Source organism: Rhinoraja longicauda, chromosome 17, assembly GCF_053455715.1.
Source record: "Rhinoraja longicauda isolate Sanriku21f chromosome 17, sRhiLon1.1, whole genome shotgun sequence".
In the NCBI taxonomy this organism is placed as follows: domain Eukaryota; kingdom Metazoa; phylum Chordata; class Chondrichthyes; order Rajiformes; family Arhynchobatidae; genus Rhinoraja; species Rhinoraja longicauda.
Window position 1 is genome coordinate 17866848 of NC_135969.1, and position 15804 is coordinate 17882651.

The 15804-nt window shown below is 43.4% G+C and overlaps 1 long non-coding RNA gene across 1 annotated transcript; it reads left to right on the plus strand.

Annotated features, from left to right (window-relative positions):
• Positions 1-4668: 4668 nt before the first annotated feature.
• LOC144601622 (uncharacterized) lies at positions 4669-7044 on the plus strand. Its single transcript, XR_013548334.1, has 3 exons — positions 4669-4742; positions 5460-5504; positions 7016-7044. It is a non-coding gene; the product is annotated as an uncharacterized LOC144601622 (long non-coding RNA).
• Positions 7045-15804: the final 8760 nt, after the last annotated feature.

Sequence of the window (15804 nt, forward strand, 5' to 3'; positions counted from 1 at the left end):
GGTAAGACAAATACAGGACTTGCACAGTAAATGGTAGGGCCCTGGGGAATGTTGTAAAACAGATAGACATAGAGGTGCAGCTACATGATTTCATGTAGGTGGCAACACAATTGTACAGGGTGATGAAGGAGGTGTTTGGCATACTAGCCTTCATCAGTCTGGACATTGAGTATATGAGTTAGAAGGTCATGTATGGCAGTACAAGGTGTTTGGAGTGTTACTGTTTATACTGTCATAATAGTGCATACTGTTCTGTAGGAAAGAAGTCATTAACCTGGAAAGTGTGCAAAAAAGTAACGAGAATGCCTGGAAGGTCTGAATTATAAGGAGAGGCTGGATAATCCAAGATATTTGTATCCAGGAGCATAGGAGACTGAGATGTGTCCTGAAGGGTTGGCATGAAACATGGGACTGAACCTTAATGGGTTGGAATGGAGCCTGGGAACTGAGCTCTGATGGGTTGTAAGGAAACATGGGAACCAGAGCCCCCATTAGTCTGAAGGGAGTGCAGCAAATATAGTCTGGTGAGCCCGATGATGAACCATCACTTTTTTCAAATGGTCGGAGAGCAGATTATCAAAGTTTTATCATATATTATGTTTTATTTTGCCTGGGAGATTTTTGTAAGCATGAGGTTACACCAATGGCAAGAGATCAATAGAATATCTGGGTACTGGTAAATACTGAGACCATACATAACCAAAGAGATTATACAATTCACCATGAAAATGGATGAAGAGCTGAAGAAGGAAAGCAAAAGATAGAGTTGAATCAGGTGCAGAGAGAGATGTGAAGTGTTTGAATAATAAATTGGAATAAGGAGGGAATAATTGATAAAAACAGGTCAAGGGGCAGTGCAGTAGCATAGCAGTGGAGTTGCTGCCTTACAGACCAGAGACCCAGGTTCGATCCTGACTATGGGTGCTGACTGTATAGAGTTTGTACGTTCTCCCTGTGACCGCGTGTATTTACTCCGGGTGCTTCAGTTTCCTCCCACACTCCAAAGACATACAGGTTTGTAGGTTAATTGGTTTTGGTAAAAAATGGAAATTATCCCTCTTGGGTAGGAAAGGGCTAGTGTACGGAAATCGCTGGTCGGGGCCTGTATCTGTGCTGTATCTCTTTAAAAAAAACTGAAGTTGCACATTTTGACTTCAAAAATCTTGAACAGTTTTCTGTCTGTCCACAAAGGTAACTATTGAAACTGTTGATTTTCATTTTGACAAAGGAGTTGAATCATAATTCTTGGCATTAAATAGCTATTTTGTTGTAGGGGCAACTTGACATGTTTTATACATGTTCAATGAAGAGCCATATAGAAATGCCTTTTGGAGGAGGACAGGGAAAACAAACTAGTAAAATGTTGCCTAAAATAGAATATCCTTTTTTGGTTACAGGGTAATAGAGGGGATAAAGGTGTTCGAGGAGATTCTGTAAGTATTGAAATTCCATCTTAGTGTCTCACAGTGTTTGGAGTGAATATGTATGGTTGAGTGTATTGTCATATGCACAAGGATGGGGAGGTACAGGTACACTGCAAAACCTGCTTACAACAGCATCACAAACACATCAACTCAGAAAACATACAAAAATATAAATTATGCATAATTGCCACGTAAATTCTACAAGACAGTGAAAAGAAAGACTGTGCCATAAATATAAGACATGAGTGCAAACTCAATTAGAAAACAAGTCTATGGTAGTGCAAGAGGTAGTCCGTCGTGTTCCAATGCCCAGGTAGGATGGGGTTGTGCAGGTCAGTTCAAGAACCTGAAAGTAGCTCCTGTATTCCTCAAACTGGTGATGTGGGACTTCAAGCTTCCTGCCTGGCTGTAGCAGCGAGAAGAAGGGGCACGATGGCACAGCAGTATTGCTGCCTTACAGCGCCAGAGACCCTGGTCGATCCTGACTACGGGTGCTGTCTGTACAGACTTTATACTCTCTTCCCATGACCGCGTGGGTTTTCCCTGGGCACTGCGGTTTCCTCCAACACTCCAAAGACGTACAGGTTTGTAGGTTAATTGGCTTTGGTAAAATTTGTAAATTGTCCCTTGTCCGTAGGATAGTGCTGGTATATGGAGATCTCTAGTGCGGACTTGGTGGGCCAAAGGGCCTGTTTCCGCTCTGTATCTATAAATTAAGCTAGAAAGAGGGCAGGGATCATTTGGTGATCAATGCCATCTTCTTGAGGTAAATGCATCGATGGTGGAGAGGGCTGAGTTCATCACGGGCACAATCCTCACCACCATTGGTGCATGTGAGCCTTGCCCACATTTATATATTCACGGTCGCATATTGAAATATCCCCAGTTATTTTCCACAGGAGAGTTGGGTAGGCCTTTGGCAGCAAAAGGTGTGAGCTAACCAAAAGGGAATGGTGAATCCGGAAAGGATTTTGAAGATGAAAGCAGCAGTGGAAAAGATCCAGGAATAGAATACAAGAGAGCTCTGCATTCAGTACTGAATTTCTCAATGACCAAAGAACGACCTTGCCAGTTAAAGTATCTATAACGATATGATTGCGCAAAATGGACTGTAGTGCCATTATCCTCCTTCACATCTCTCAGTATTGTAGTGTATGTTGACTCCAGACCTAAGAGTCCCAACTGTACATGAGGGGGAACCTCATTGAAACTTACCGAAGAGTGAAAGGCATGGAGAGTGTGGATGTGGAGAGGATGTTTCCACTAGTGGGAGAGTCTAGGACCAGAGCCCATAGCCTCAGGATGTACCTTTACAAAGGAGATGAGGAGGAATTTCTTTAGTCAGAGGGTGGTGAATCTGTGGAATTCATAGCCACGGACGGCTGTTGAGGCCAAGTCAATGGATATTGTTAAGGCTCAGATTCTTGATTACTAAGGGTGTCAGGGGTTATGGGGAGAAGGCAGGAGAATGGGGTTGAGAGGGAAAGATAGATTAGCCATGATTGAATGGTGGAGTGGACTTGATGTGCTGAATGGCCTATTTCTGCTCCTATAACTTATGAACTTTCATTCACATTTGCATCTCCTTGCATTGGCCTAGATTGTGCAAGCGTGAGTTTCCATATCATTGACAATGAGTTGTGTTCCTATTCCAGGGGCGAGATGGTCAATCTGGCCCAAGAGGTCCTCCTGGTCCCAAGGTAATTATCATCACCATTTAACTTATCTAACTAAATGAAATGAGGATTTTTTTTCTCCATGCCATTACCAGGGTTGGTTATTTGCTTCCTCAACATTAATGATTTCAACTGTTCTCTGTTATGTTTAGAATTAGAATGTTGTTTAACACATTGGCATCTAAAATGAGTGCACATAATTAGATAAAATGATCAGGAATTATGTTCTTGTGTTGGTAAGAAAGCATGAAAGGAAGCTGATGTATTCTACTGACCTTCTGACCACATAGCATTTGAGAACGATACGATATGATAGAACTTTATGTACCCTGGGAGGGAAATTGATTTGTCATAAAAACAGAAAATACATGTAACATGAAATTAAAGTGTTTAAAGGATTGGGGATTTGCAAAGATTGGGGAGGATGGGGTGGGGGAGTTCTCTGTCCACCCCACGACAGAAGGGGGAAGGAGTTGTGCAGGTCAATAGCCCCAGGGAGGAAGAATCTCTTTGGCGTTCTGTCCTGCATCTTGGTGGAACCAGTCTGTTGCCTCCTCAGGTTGCCTCCTCCTCGCGTATGCCAATAGGATTAACAAACTCAGGTACTCCTCAGGTTGACCAGTGGGTCATGGAGAGGGTGAGATGTATTGCCCAGGATGTTCCGCAGTTTGAGGAGCATCCTCCCCTCCAAGACCACCTCCCATGAATCCAACTCCGACCCTAGGACAGAGCCAGCCTACCTGATGAGGTTGGTAATCCTATTGGCATACGCGGCCTTCGCCCTGCTACCCCAGCACACGCCAGTGAAGAAGGTGGCACTGGCTATCACCGGCTAGAACATCTGCATCATCTTACTGCGGACATTGAAGGATCGGAGCCTTCTCAAAAGCACAGCCGGTTTTGTCCCTTCTTGTACAGGGCCTCAGCGTTCCTCGACCAGTCCAGTTTACTGTCCAGGAACACTCCAAGGTATTTGTACACCCTAGTAAACTGCACAGTTACACCATTGATTGAGACAGGGACAGGGTTGTTGCTCTCCTCCTAAAGTCCACCATTAACTCTTTAGTCTTGTCGGTGTTGAGCTGCAGTTGATTCAGCCCATACCACTCAACAAAGTCATTGACTACACCTTTGTATTCAGCTTCCCTCCCCTCACTGATGCAGCCCACAATTGCAGAGTCATCTGAACACTTCTGCAGGTAGCAGGAGTCCGAGTTATATCTGAAGTCTGAGGTGTAGATGGTGAACAGGAAGGGAGAGAGGACCATCCCCTGTGGGGCCCCTAGGTTGCTCACTACTCTGTCTACTAGAACATGAGAATATGGCCTTTCGGACCCTCAACCCTGTGCTCGCTGCCTGCGGTTGAATAAAGAAGGTTGCTTCCAATAGAGAGGAAAAGGAGAAAGAGGATAAATGCAATGGATGTAATTGGTAGTTAATGGCCTGGAGAGAACTGGTCTATTGGGTAGTTAATGCGATTCATTATTTTGCAAGCAAATATCTTTTCAGTGAGGGAAAACTATTATTTATGGAATGTTTGGCTTACCATTTGTCTGTGGCCTTTACTCAGGGTGACAAGCCAGAAGCACCTGACTTTGGCTCTACTGGAGAAAGAGGACTTCCAGGACCACAGGGAATAAAGGTCAGTATCGGGAAAGCCGGGGTTAAGGCTGGGAATTTCAGAGCCTGCTATTTACATGGTGGAAGAGTTAGTTTTGCCAGGTTCCATCAAGCTTCTGGTGTCAAAGATGCTTCATCCTGTGGCCATATTTCTTGATTTAATGCATGGAAAACATATAGAAGATTGGTATTAGCTGGGTTTACCAGTTTGCTGACAGCTTTGAACGCTGGCTCATGTTTGACTGAATGCAAGAGCCTTGACATCTAATGTTCAGTCAAACAAAGGGCAGTGTCTAAAATGCAAGCCCACCCTAAATGGCCCTTAAAGACCTGAACTGTGATGCAGAGGAAATTGGGTTTAAGCAAAACTATCTGAAATACTTATTTTAAAATTATTAACTGCCAATGCATGCCATTTAGAAATTATGCAAAACCAAGAGGAAAGGATTAGAAGGATATAGCTCAATGAATAGGAAAGGTTCAGAAGGATATGGGTCAAACGCTTGCAAAAGGGACTAGTTTAGACGAGAACAGTGGGCATGGACAGTTGAGCTGTAGGGCCTATTTCCATGCTATTTGACTCTACTGTTTTCTCCAAAATTCCCACCTTTTGACCGGGGGTCATGGATTCAACGGTGACTGTTTCCATCATCTACCTAGGGAGCTTACTCATTGAAACGCCTAAACAAATCAAATTTCTCGTGGGAATCCCTGTATCACATTATCTTTTTCCTTGCAGGGCGACCATGGAGCAACAGGACCAGTTGGACCCAAAGGAGATAAGGTCTGAGTATAGTAAGTTCCTTATAGCCTACTACTGTTACACCAAGACCATGAAATAAAACTGACAACAAAAAAACACTATTGCAACATTTTAAAAATATTATTATTTATTTATATATTTTCCGGTCAATACAATGCAACAGATTGACCATGCAGTTGTGAAAGTTAAATAGTGTGAAATCATTGTATCAAAAATAAAACAATATAATCACACATGATATTTTCTGACCGAAAGAAAAGGTGTAGGCAGAAGCCAAAGCTTATTGTGCCTACCCATAATACTTAACATCATAAGTCAGAAGCAGATAAACAAAACATAGAAAGAAACACAAATATAGTCAAGAACCATCATTTCTGTCATGTCAGGCATTTCGCAGTGCTGGTCACATATTTTGTGTCTTTCAAATATAATATTTTTGAACATTTTCTTGAATTTACACATATTGCTACACTCTTTTAATTCATTGTAGCATCAGATTCAGTCGTGCTTGAGGACATCTTTCTTGACAATGTTTTTTTCAAGAGATGTTATTTAATAATTAATGTTATTTAATGAAGCTTTTAAAAGCCTCCTTCACTGATTATATTCCTTTTCGCAGTGGTGTGACAGTACTATAATAGTTATGAAACTGCCGGTTTTGTAGTGGTGGTTATGTTGCTAGATGGTAGTAAACTGGAGACTTGGACAAATGGTCTAGCCACTTGGACAAAATGGTTTAAGGTGAGAATGGAGACATTTAGAAACCTGAGGGTCAACTTCTTCACACAGAGGGTGGCGGGTATATGGAAAGAACTGCCAAAGGAGGTAGTTGAGGCAAGTAGTGTAACAACATTTCAAAGATATTTGGATAAGCACATGGATAGGAAAAGTTTAAACGGATAAGGACCAGACGTCCTCGAAAACCACCTTTAAATGGGCAAATGGGACTAGATAGATGGAGCATCCTGTTTGGCATGGATGAGTTGGGCCGAAAGGCCTATCTTGCTCCATGACTATCATCAGGGGTTCAAATCCCAGAATTTAAATACAATTTATTAAATACAGTATATCGCCAATAACATTTGTAACTTTGTCAGTGCCCACGACTGGTGACTCTTTGTATACCTTGTGTATGCAAAACTAAAAATCATGGACATGTCACTTGTGATAATAAAGTATCATTCAAATTTGATGCAATCGTTAAGATTACCAGATGGTGTAAAAGCCCCATCTTGTTCACTAGTGTAAGGAAGACAATCTTTCTCCATTGATTTACACACCATCTCTGAAATAGCCCATCAAAGCATTCAGATCAAGAGAAGTTCTAGAGGGATGGTAAATGTTGCTTCCACCAGAAATATCTCCAGGATGACATCATGGATGATTGGCCCTACATACTGTGCCGATGATCACTTGAATGTTCTTGGAGGATGGGATCAGAGTAGAGTCATTGCAATGTTGTCTTTGATATTTATGATTTATGATTGTTGTTGACATCCACTGTATCAATAAAATTGAGCTATTAATTGTAGGGTGATGCTGGAGCCAAAGGAGACCGAGGTGAAAGGGGTGAAGCTGGAGCGAAGGGCAGGGATGGTCTACAGGTGAGTACCCACTGGGGTAAACAAAGACAAATCATGGAGGTATTACTGTGAGCATCTCAGGGAACCTTTCACTGAGATGACTTGGTGATGTTTAAGGCCGATGCCAGAGGTTCCAATCGATGCAAGTCCACAATGCATGACTAGGAGCCTGCAGCCAAGCACACCCAAGTTCCGGTGAGAAAGCTTGTGCCTGATTTCAGATTAACTCCAAAAGGCTTGGAAACTGATCAATTGTTATAATTTAACAGATACTCTACATTCAACCCAGAGAGTTTAGTTTAGTTTATTGTCACATATACTGAGGTACAGGGAAAAGCTGTTTTGTTGCGTGCTATCCAGTCAGCGGAAAGACCATAGATGATTACAAGCAAGCTGTCCACCGTGTACAGATACATGATAAAGGAAATAACGTTTAGTGCAAGATAAAGTCAGATTACAGATAGTCCGAGGGTCTCCAGTAAGGTAGAGAGTACCTCAGGACTTTACCGAACTTTATCTTGCATCATGCATCTGTACATGATAAGGGATTTAGATTTCTAGATCACTGGAAACTCTTCCGGGGCAGGGGTGACCTGTACAAAAGGGACGGGTTGCACCTTAATTGGAAGGGGACTGGCATTCTGGCAGGCAGGTTTGCCAGTCCTACATGGGTGGGCTTAACCTAAAAAGTGGGGGAGGGGGGAATTAACAACGTGGATGCATATGCGTGCAGCTATCAGGAAAGAGAGTGCAGGAAAGGTCACGTTTAAATTAGCAGGGCAGGTGGATAGGACCCAATGCAAGGAGACAGAGGGCCATAAAAGGACAGGAGCAAAAGGTACAAGGGAGATAAGAAAAACTAATCAGAAAGCTTTGTGTCTTAATGCGAGGAGCATTAGAAATAAGGTGGATGAATTGAATGCACAGTTAAGGGATATGATATACAGTAGTTGGAATTACGGAGACATGGCTCCAGGGTGACCAAGGGTGGGAGCTAAACATGCAGGGTATTCGATATTCAGGAAGGATAGATAGAAAGGAAGAGGAGGTGGGGTGGCATTGCTGGGTAAAGAGGAGATTAATGCAATAGCAAGGAGAGACATTAGCTTGGATGCTGTAGAATCATTATGGGTAGAACTGCAAAATAGCCAAGGGCAGAAAATGCTTGTTGGAGTTGTATACAGACCACCAAACAGCAGTAGGGAGGTTGGGGATAGCATCAAGCAGGAAATTAGGGATGCGTGTAGCAAAGGTACAGCAGCTATCATGGGCGACTCTAACCTGCATATAGATTGGGCCAACCAAATTGATAACGGTGCTGAGGAGGAGGATTTCCTGGAATGTACACAGGATGTGTTTTTAAATCAATATGTAGATGAACCGACTAGATGACAGGCCATCCTAGACTGGGTACTGTGTAATGAGGAAGGATTAGTTAGTGATCTTGTTGTGCAAGGCCCCTTGGGCAACAGTGACCATAATATGGCGGAATTCTGCATTAGGATGAAGAGTGACACAGTTAATTCAGAGACTAAGGTCCTGAACTTGAATAAAGGAGACTTTGAAGATATGAGATGGGAATTGGCTAAGATAGACTGGCAAATTATACTTAAAGGGTTGACAATGGGGATGCAATGGCGAAGATTTAAAGACCGCAAGGATGAACTCCAGAAATTGTTCGTCCCTGTCTGGCGAAAAAATAAAACTGGGAAGACGGCTCAACCGTGGCTGACGAGGGAAGTCAAGGATAGTGTTAAAGCCAAGGAAGAGGCATATAGATTGGCCAGAAGAAGCGGCAAACCAGAGGACTGGGAGAAATTTAGAACTCAACAGAGGAGGACAAAGGGGTTAATTAAGAGGGGGGAAAAAGAGCATGAAGGAAAGCTTGCAAGAAATATAAAAACTGACTGTAAAAGTTTCTATAGGTATGTAAAAAGGAAAAGATTAGTGAAGACCAATGTAAGTCCCTTACAGTCAGATGAGGCTATGAGGCTGCAGGGTGACTTGGATAGGTTGGGTGAGTGGGCAGATGCAGTATAATGGAAGATGCAGTATAATGTGGATAAATGTGAGGTTATCCACTTTGGTGGCAAGAACAGGGAGGCAGATTATCTGAATAGTGTCAGATTAATAAAAACGGGAGGTGCAACGAGACCTGGTGTGCTTGTACATCAGTCACTGAAAGTAAGCATGCAGGTACAGCAGGCAGTGAAGAAAGCCAATGGCATGTTGGCCTTCATTGCGAGAGGATTTGAATTTAGGAGCAAGAAGGTCCTACTGCAGTTGTACAGGGCCCTGGTGAGACTGCACCTGGAGTAATTGTGTGCAATTTTGGTCTCCTAATTTGAGGAAGAACATTATTGCTATTGAGGGAGTGCAGCGTAGGTTCACCAGGTTAATTCCCGGGATGGCGGGACTGATGTATGATGAAATAATGGGTCAACGGCTTGTATTCGCTGGAATTTAGACGGGTGAGAGAGGATCTTATAGAAACATATTAAATTCTTAGAGGATTGGACAGGGTAGATGCAGAAAAAATGTTCCCGATGTTGGAGGAGTCCAGAACCAGGGGTCACAGTTTAAGAATAAGGGTCGGCCATTTAGGATTTGAGATGAGGAAAAACGTTTTCACTCAGAGAGTTGTGAATCTGTGGAATTCTCTGCCACAGAAGGCAGTGGAGGCCAATTCACTGGATGTTTTCAAGAGAGAGTTAGATTTAGCTCATAGGGCTAAAGGAATCAAGGGATATGGGGAAAATGCCAGAACAGGTACTGATTTTTGATGATCAGCTATGATCATATAGAATGGCGGTGCTGGCTCGAATAGATCTTAATCTTCTGGTTCAGACTACCGTGAGGGACTTCACCGAATGCCTTGCTATTTAGACAGCATCCACCACGCTGCCCTCATCAGTCACCTTTGTCACCTCCTCAAAGCACCTCAATTACGTTCATAAGACATGACCTGCCATGGACGAAGCCATGCTGACTGTCCTTACTTAGACCATTCTCTTCCAAACATGAGTAAATCGTATCCTGAAGAATCCTCTCCAATGCTGCCTGGATTAGAAAGCATTATGTATAAGTAGAGGTGGGACAAAGTTGGATTCTTTTCTCTGGAGCTTTGGAGTTAAGGCGAGACATGACAGAAGTGTAAAATTATGAGAGACATAGATAGGGTAGCCAATCAGAACCTTTTGTCCCCAGGGTGGAAATGTCAAGGACTGGAGAACAGAGCTTTTAAGGTGAGAGGGGGGAAGTTTAAAGGAGTTGTGCGGGGTGAGATTTCTGTACACAGAGTGGTGGATGCCGGGAACATGCTCTCAGGGATGGTGGTGAACGCAGACACCACTGTGATGTTTAGACAGCTTTTAGATAGGTACATAGATATGCAAGGAATGGAGGGGTATAGATCCGGCACAGACAGAGGAAATTAGACATCATATTTGGCACAGTCACTGTGTTGCCCTATTTAGGATTGAAGTGAAGAGGAACATTTTCATTGGAGGTATGTCTGTCTTTGACATTGTGCAATGCATAGAGCTATGAATGTTCATTCAATGAGTGTATTTGAGACTGAGACATATGAGCGACGCGGTGGCGCAGCGGTATGGGTGGCACAGTGGTAGACCTGCAGCTTTACAGTGCCAGGGACCCGGGTACGATCCTGACTACGGGTGTTGTCTGTAAGGAGTTTGTACGTTCGCCTCGTGACTGTGTGGTTTTTCTCCGGGAGCTCCGGTTTCCTCCCACACTCCAAATACCTACAGGTTTGTAGGTTAATTGGCTACAGTAAAAATTGGAAATTGTCCCTAGACTGGGTAGGATACTGCTAGTGTACGGAGATCACTGGTTGGTGTGGACTCGGTGGGCCGAAGGGCCTCTTTCCACGCTGTATCACGAAACCAAACTAAAATATAGATCTTTATGAAATTCGGAAATCAAGAACGATATGCTGGATAAAGAATTTGAGATAGACCACGATTTTACTTAATATCAGACAGGCCTGAGGAGGTGAATGGTTGACTCTTCATGCTGTTTCTTGTGTTTTCTGGGGTGAGGTTTCAGCAGGTGTTTGGCTGACCACTGTTTGGACTTGCAAGGGCCAGGAGATAGCACAGTCACAGCCGAAGAGCTGTACTGTTGTGTGGCCAGTGAAACCTGGCCCGCTGACTTGTTCTCACTGCCTCATCCTTGCCTTTCAGGGGAATCCAGCGGAAGCGGGCCTTCCAGGACTAGAAGGGAAACCAGTAAGTAGCTTTCATTGTGAGTGAAACAAAAATATTATTTATGAACCTGTAGGGTTGAAATTGTGCACTGCGGGGGTTGATTCATAGCTCAAGTTTGTCTGACCATTGTTTCACCAAGGGTGATAAAATTAAAGTCAGCCCACTTCTCTAGTGACCCCTTGGTAAAATTGAAGATAATAACACTGATCTCTCACTGATTCTTTCACTGTTTCTGCCGTGTCATTTCATCCTGCACATGGGCCTGTTAAATGTTGAAGCAATTCAATACAGCACCTTTATCCTGATCAGAGGGATAGATGAATGTCTTACACTCACAGTTGCCTAGAAATTGTACACACTTGCACCGATTTATATGTGTAAAGTATGCATACATATCGTTTTGTGCAAGTTTTATTGTGATTTTATTGTATTTCCCATTGAAATCCCACTAGCTGGGATGTTGGATAGTACTGCTGAGCATAATTCACATATAATTCATCTAGGTCATGCTGGATATCTGAAACAAAAATGGGAAAAAGAGCTTGAAATGCACAGCAGCTCGAGTTACAGCTGAGGGAATAGAAACTGAGATAATGTTTTGGTTTGAAACCCCTTCATCAGAACTGGGAAGGAGACAAAAGCAGTTGGATAAGCTGTAGGGAGGGTAGGGAAGTGCAATGTCACAGACAGGGGTAAAAATAGGTTGACAATGGAATCGGTTCATGTGATCGGAGCCGAATCAGGCTATTCGGCCCATCAAGTCTACCCCGCCATTCAATCAGGGCTGATCTTTCTATCCCTCCTAACCCCATTCTTCTGCCTTCTGTAAACAAGGTGATCTGCTCAGTAGGTGAATGGAAGCAGTTACAGAGAGAGGGAGTGAGAGAGAGAGAGAACATAAGGTAAAACTTGGACGGATGTTCTTATCAGAGATGTTCAACCTTTGGTAAGGGACTGTCCACTGTGTAGTGCTCACGGCATCGGGGATTGGTTCATTTAATACCATATTACGACACTGCTGAATGGCTGGAAGAGCAGCGACTGTTAAATCTACCCCAATTTCCTGAGAGAGCTTTCAAGCATAGTGTTAAATGGGGAGGATGTTTCCAGTGGTGGGAGAGTGTCGATTCAGAGGGCACAGCCTCAGAATAACAGGACGTACCTTTAGAAAGGAGATCAGGAGGAATCTCCTTAGGCAGAGCTTGGTGAATCTGTGGAATTCATTGTCATGGACGGCTGTGGAGGCCAAGTCAGTGCGTATTTTTAAAGTGGAGATTGATAGGTTCTTGATTAGTAAAGTGAATCAAAAGTTATGGGGAGAAGGCAGGAGAAGGGGGTTGAGAGGGAAAAATAGATCGGCCATGATTGAATGGCGGTGCAGACTCGATGGGCTGAATTTCCTAATTCTGCTCATACTGTATGTCTTATGATATGAGTTATGGCTGTTTAAACATCGTATATACCGACATCAGATTAATAAACTTCCAAAGTTGTCTTTTACACATTATACTTGGCCACCCATGGGCATTGAATGAGATTGATCTGTCATGTCCACAGGGTCACAATGAACCATTCGACAAAGTTTATGTGTTTATATGTGAATTATTTTCTATACTGTTATTTCCATGTAAACCATTCCTCAGATAATTACAGTTGTAGACCGTCTATACTGGACTGTTTGACGATATAAAGTTGTTTTTATAATAATGTGTAATAAGGAACTGCAGATGCTGGTTTAAACCGAAGGCAGACACAAAAAGCTGGAGTAACTCAGTGGGAATGGCAGCATCTCTGGAGAGAAGGAATGGTGATGTTTTGGGTCGAGACCTTTCTTCAGACTGGTTAGGGATAAGGGAAAGAGAGATGTAGACGGTGATGTGGAGAGATAAAGAACAATGAATGAAAGATATGCAAAAAAGTAACGATGATAAAGGAAACAGGCCATTGTAAGCTGTTTGCAGGGATGAAAATGAGAAGCTAGTGCGACTTGGGTGGGGGAGGGATAGAGAGAAAGAGAATGCTGGGGCTACCTGAAGTGAGAGAAATCAATATTCATACCACTGGGCTGTAAGCTGCCAAGCAAAATATGAGATGCTGTTCCTCCAATTTGCATTTAGCCTCACTCTGACAATGGAAGAGACCAAGGACAGAATGGTCTGTGTGGGAATGGGAAGGATAATTAAAGTGTCCAGCAACCGGGAGATCAGGTTGGTTCACGCGGGCTGAGCGAAGGTGTTCCGCGAAACGATCGCCCAGTCTGCGTTTGGTCTTGCAGATGTATAAGAGTCCACATCTTGAACAACGGATACAATAGATGAGGTTGGAGAAGGTGCAAGTGAACCTGAAAGGACTGTCAGTAACTAGTGATCCCACCACTAGACCGTTCCCTGCACAACTCCTTGGTTAACTCATCCCTTCCCACCCAAACCACCCCCTCCCAGGTACCTTCCCCTGCAACCGCAGAAGATGCATCACCTGTAGCTATACCTCCTCCCTCGACTCTGTCCAGGGACCCCCGACTGTTCTTTCAGGTTAGGCAGAGGTTCACTTGCACCTCCTCCAACCTCATCTACTGTATCCGCTGTTTCCTTTATCATTGTTACTTTTTTGCATATCTTTCATTCATTGTTCTTTATCTCTCCACATCACCGTCTATATCTCTCGTTTCCCTTATCCCTAACCAGTCTGAAGAAGGGTCTCGACCCGAAACGTCACCCATTCCTTTTGTCCAAAGATGCTGCCTGTCCTGCTGAGTTACTCCGGCTTTTTGTTTTTATAATAAAGTGGCTTGACAGAGCCAGCCTTTCAATCTCTACTTTTTTCAGCCAAACCGAACCAGCCTGGATTTATGTTGTGTTGTCGTTATTTGTTTGATAAACGTGTGTCCCTTGTTACATATCACTCACACATTAAAGCTTGTCCTGTCCGTTAACTCCACAACACAATTCAGGGCTGTCATTCATTAATATTAACATGCCAAGGGGATAAAGAGCCATTATCATCCACGATGTAAGTAATGAAGAATAATTCTGGCATTATTTATGATTGTTTAATGATCACGTTCTACTGTGTCACGTAAGCTTTGGGAATCTATTAGTCAAATTAATTGATTCAGCTCTGAAAGATTTCCACAAACATACACGTTATGTGTCTAAGAAGAAAACTTGCCCCTTGGCATTTGTGTGTTAAAAGGAGGATATGAAATCAAATGCAGTGAAGTCTAACCCAATCATTAAAAAGATAATTTGTTGTTTGTCTCTTGTTCTTTAACCACATCCGGGTGTCTCAGCGAGTAATATCTCGGGTGATAAGGTTTTGATGTTATTTGTTATGTTGTCATGTGTCATTTATTTTCTTAAATTCAGGGTCGACCAGGGTACAGAGGGCAATCTGGCCTTCCCGTAAGTAACCAAATTAAGTCTTGAAGCATCAAGAGAGTTGGCCTGGTGCTGGATTGGACTATAGGGCACTGCCTGGTCATTGACTTTCACTGCCACTGTTAGGCTGTTATGTCTGTCTTGTTGTGCACTAACACTAACGACTTCACTGTAAGACTGGAACCATGAAGTAGCAAAGCTGCTTCCGCTAGAGTGGCCGTGTCAATGTCACAACCCATTCCGGGGCTTGTTCGTGTATCTGGCTCTGGGTTAAGAGGGTTCATTTTGAGTGTGATCTTTCGCTGCAGACGGGAACTGCAGCAAGCTCACCAAGATCCCACTGTTCTCGGCTCAATGTACTTAGAAGTCTAGTTTTGTTTTTGGTTTATTGTCACCGGGGTACACTGAAAAGCATTTTTGTGGTATGCTATCCAGCCAGCTGAAAGAGTACACATGAGTACAGTCAAGCCGCCCACAGTGTACAGATGCAGGATGAAGGGAATAATGTCTAGTGCAAGATAAAGTGCAGTAAAGACAGTCCCACTGACATTTCACAAGTTATGAACGAAGAATACGTTGGGTCACCTTTTTGAAGAAAGATAACCAGGGGTGGCATAAAGGCTACAGCCTCACAGTGCCAGAGACCAGGGTTCGATCCTGACCTCGGGTGCTGTCTGTGTGTGGAATCTGCACGTTCTCCCTGTGACCGCTTAGGTTTCCTCCAGGTGCTCCGGTTTCCTCCCACATCCCAAAGACATGTATGTTTGTAGGTTAATTGCACCTGGTGTGCAGAGAGTGGATGCGAAAGTGATATACCATACAACTTGTATGAACAGGTGATCAGTGTGGACTCAGTGGGCCGAAGGGTCTGTTTCTATGCTGTATCAATCAATCAATCAATGAATTAATCAAGAAGCCCAAAGTTAGCAGCCAGGAGCTGTCAAAGAGCACAAGCACTGAGTGTGACATTGTGGCGTGGTTCCAGTCCTGTCCATCTGTGTCTGTCTCTGTCTCTGTCTTGTGAGAGGCTACCACAGTCCAATCTCTGCTGCCCACCCTTTTATTTGAAGCCTTGTTATTCTGGAGTGTTGATTGCAGACAGTGAACCTGCTTTGCTCAGATAGCTTCTTGC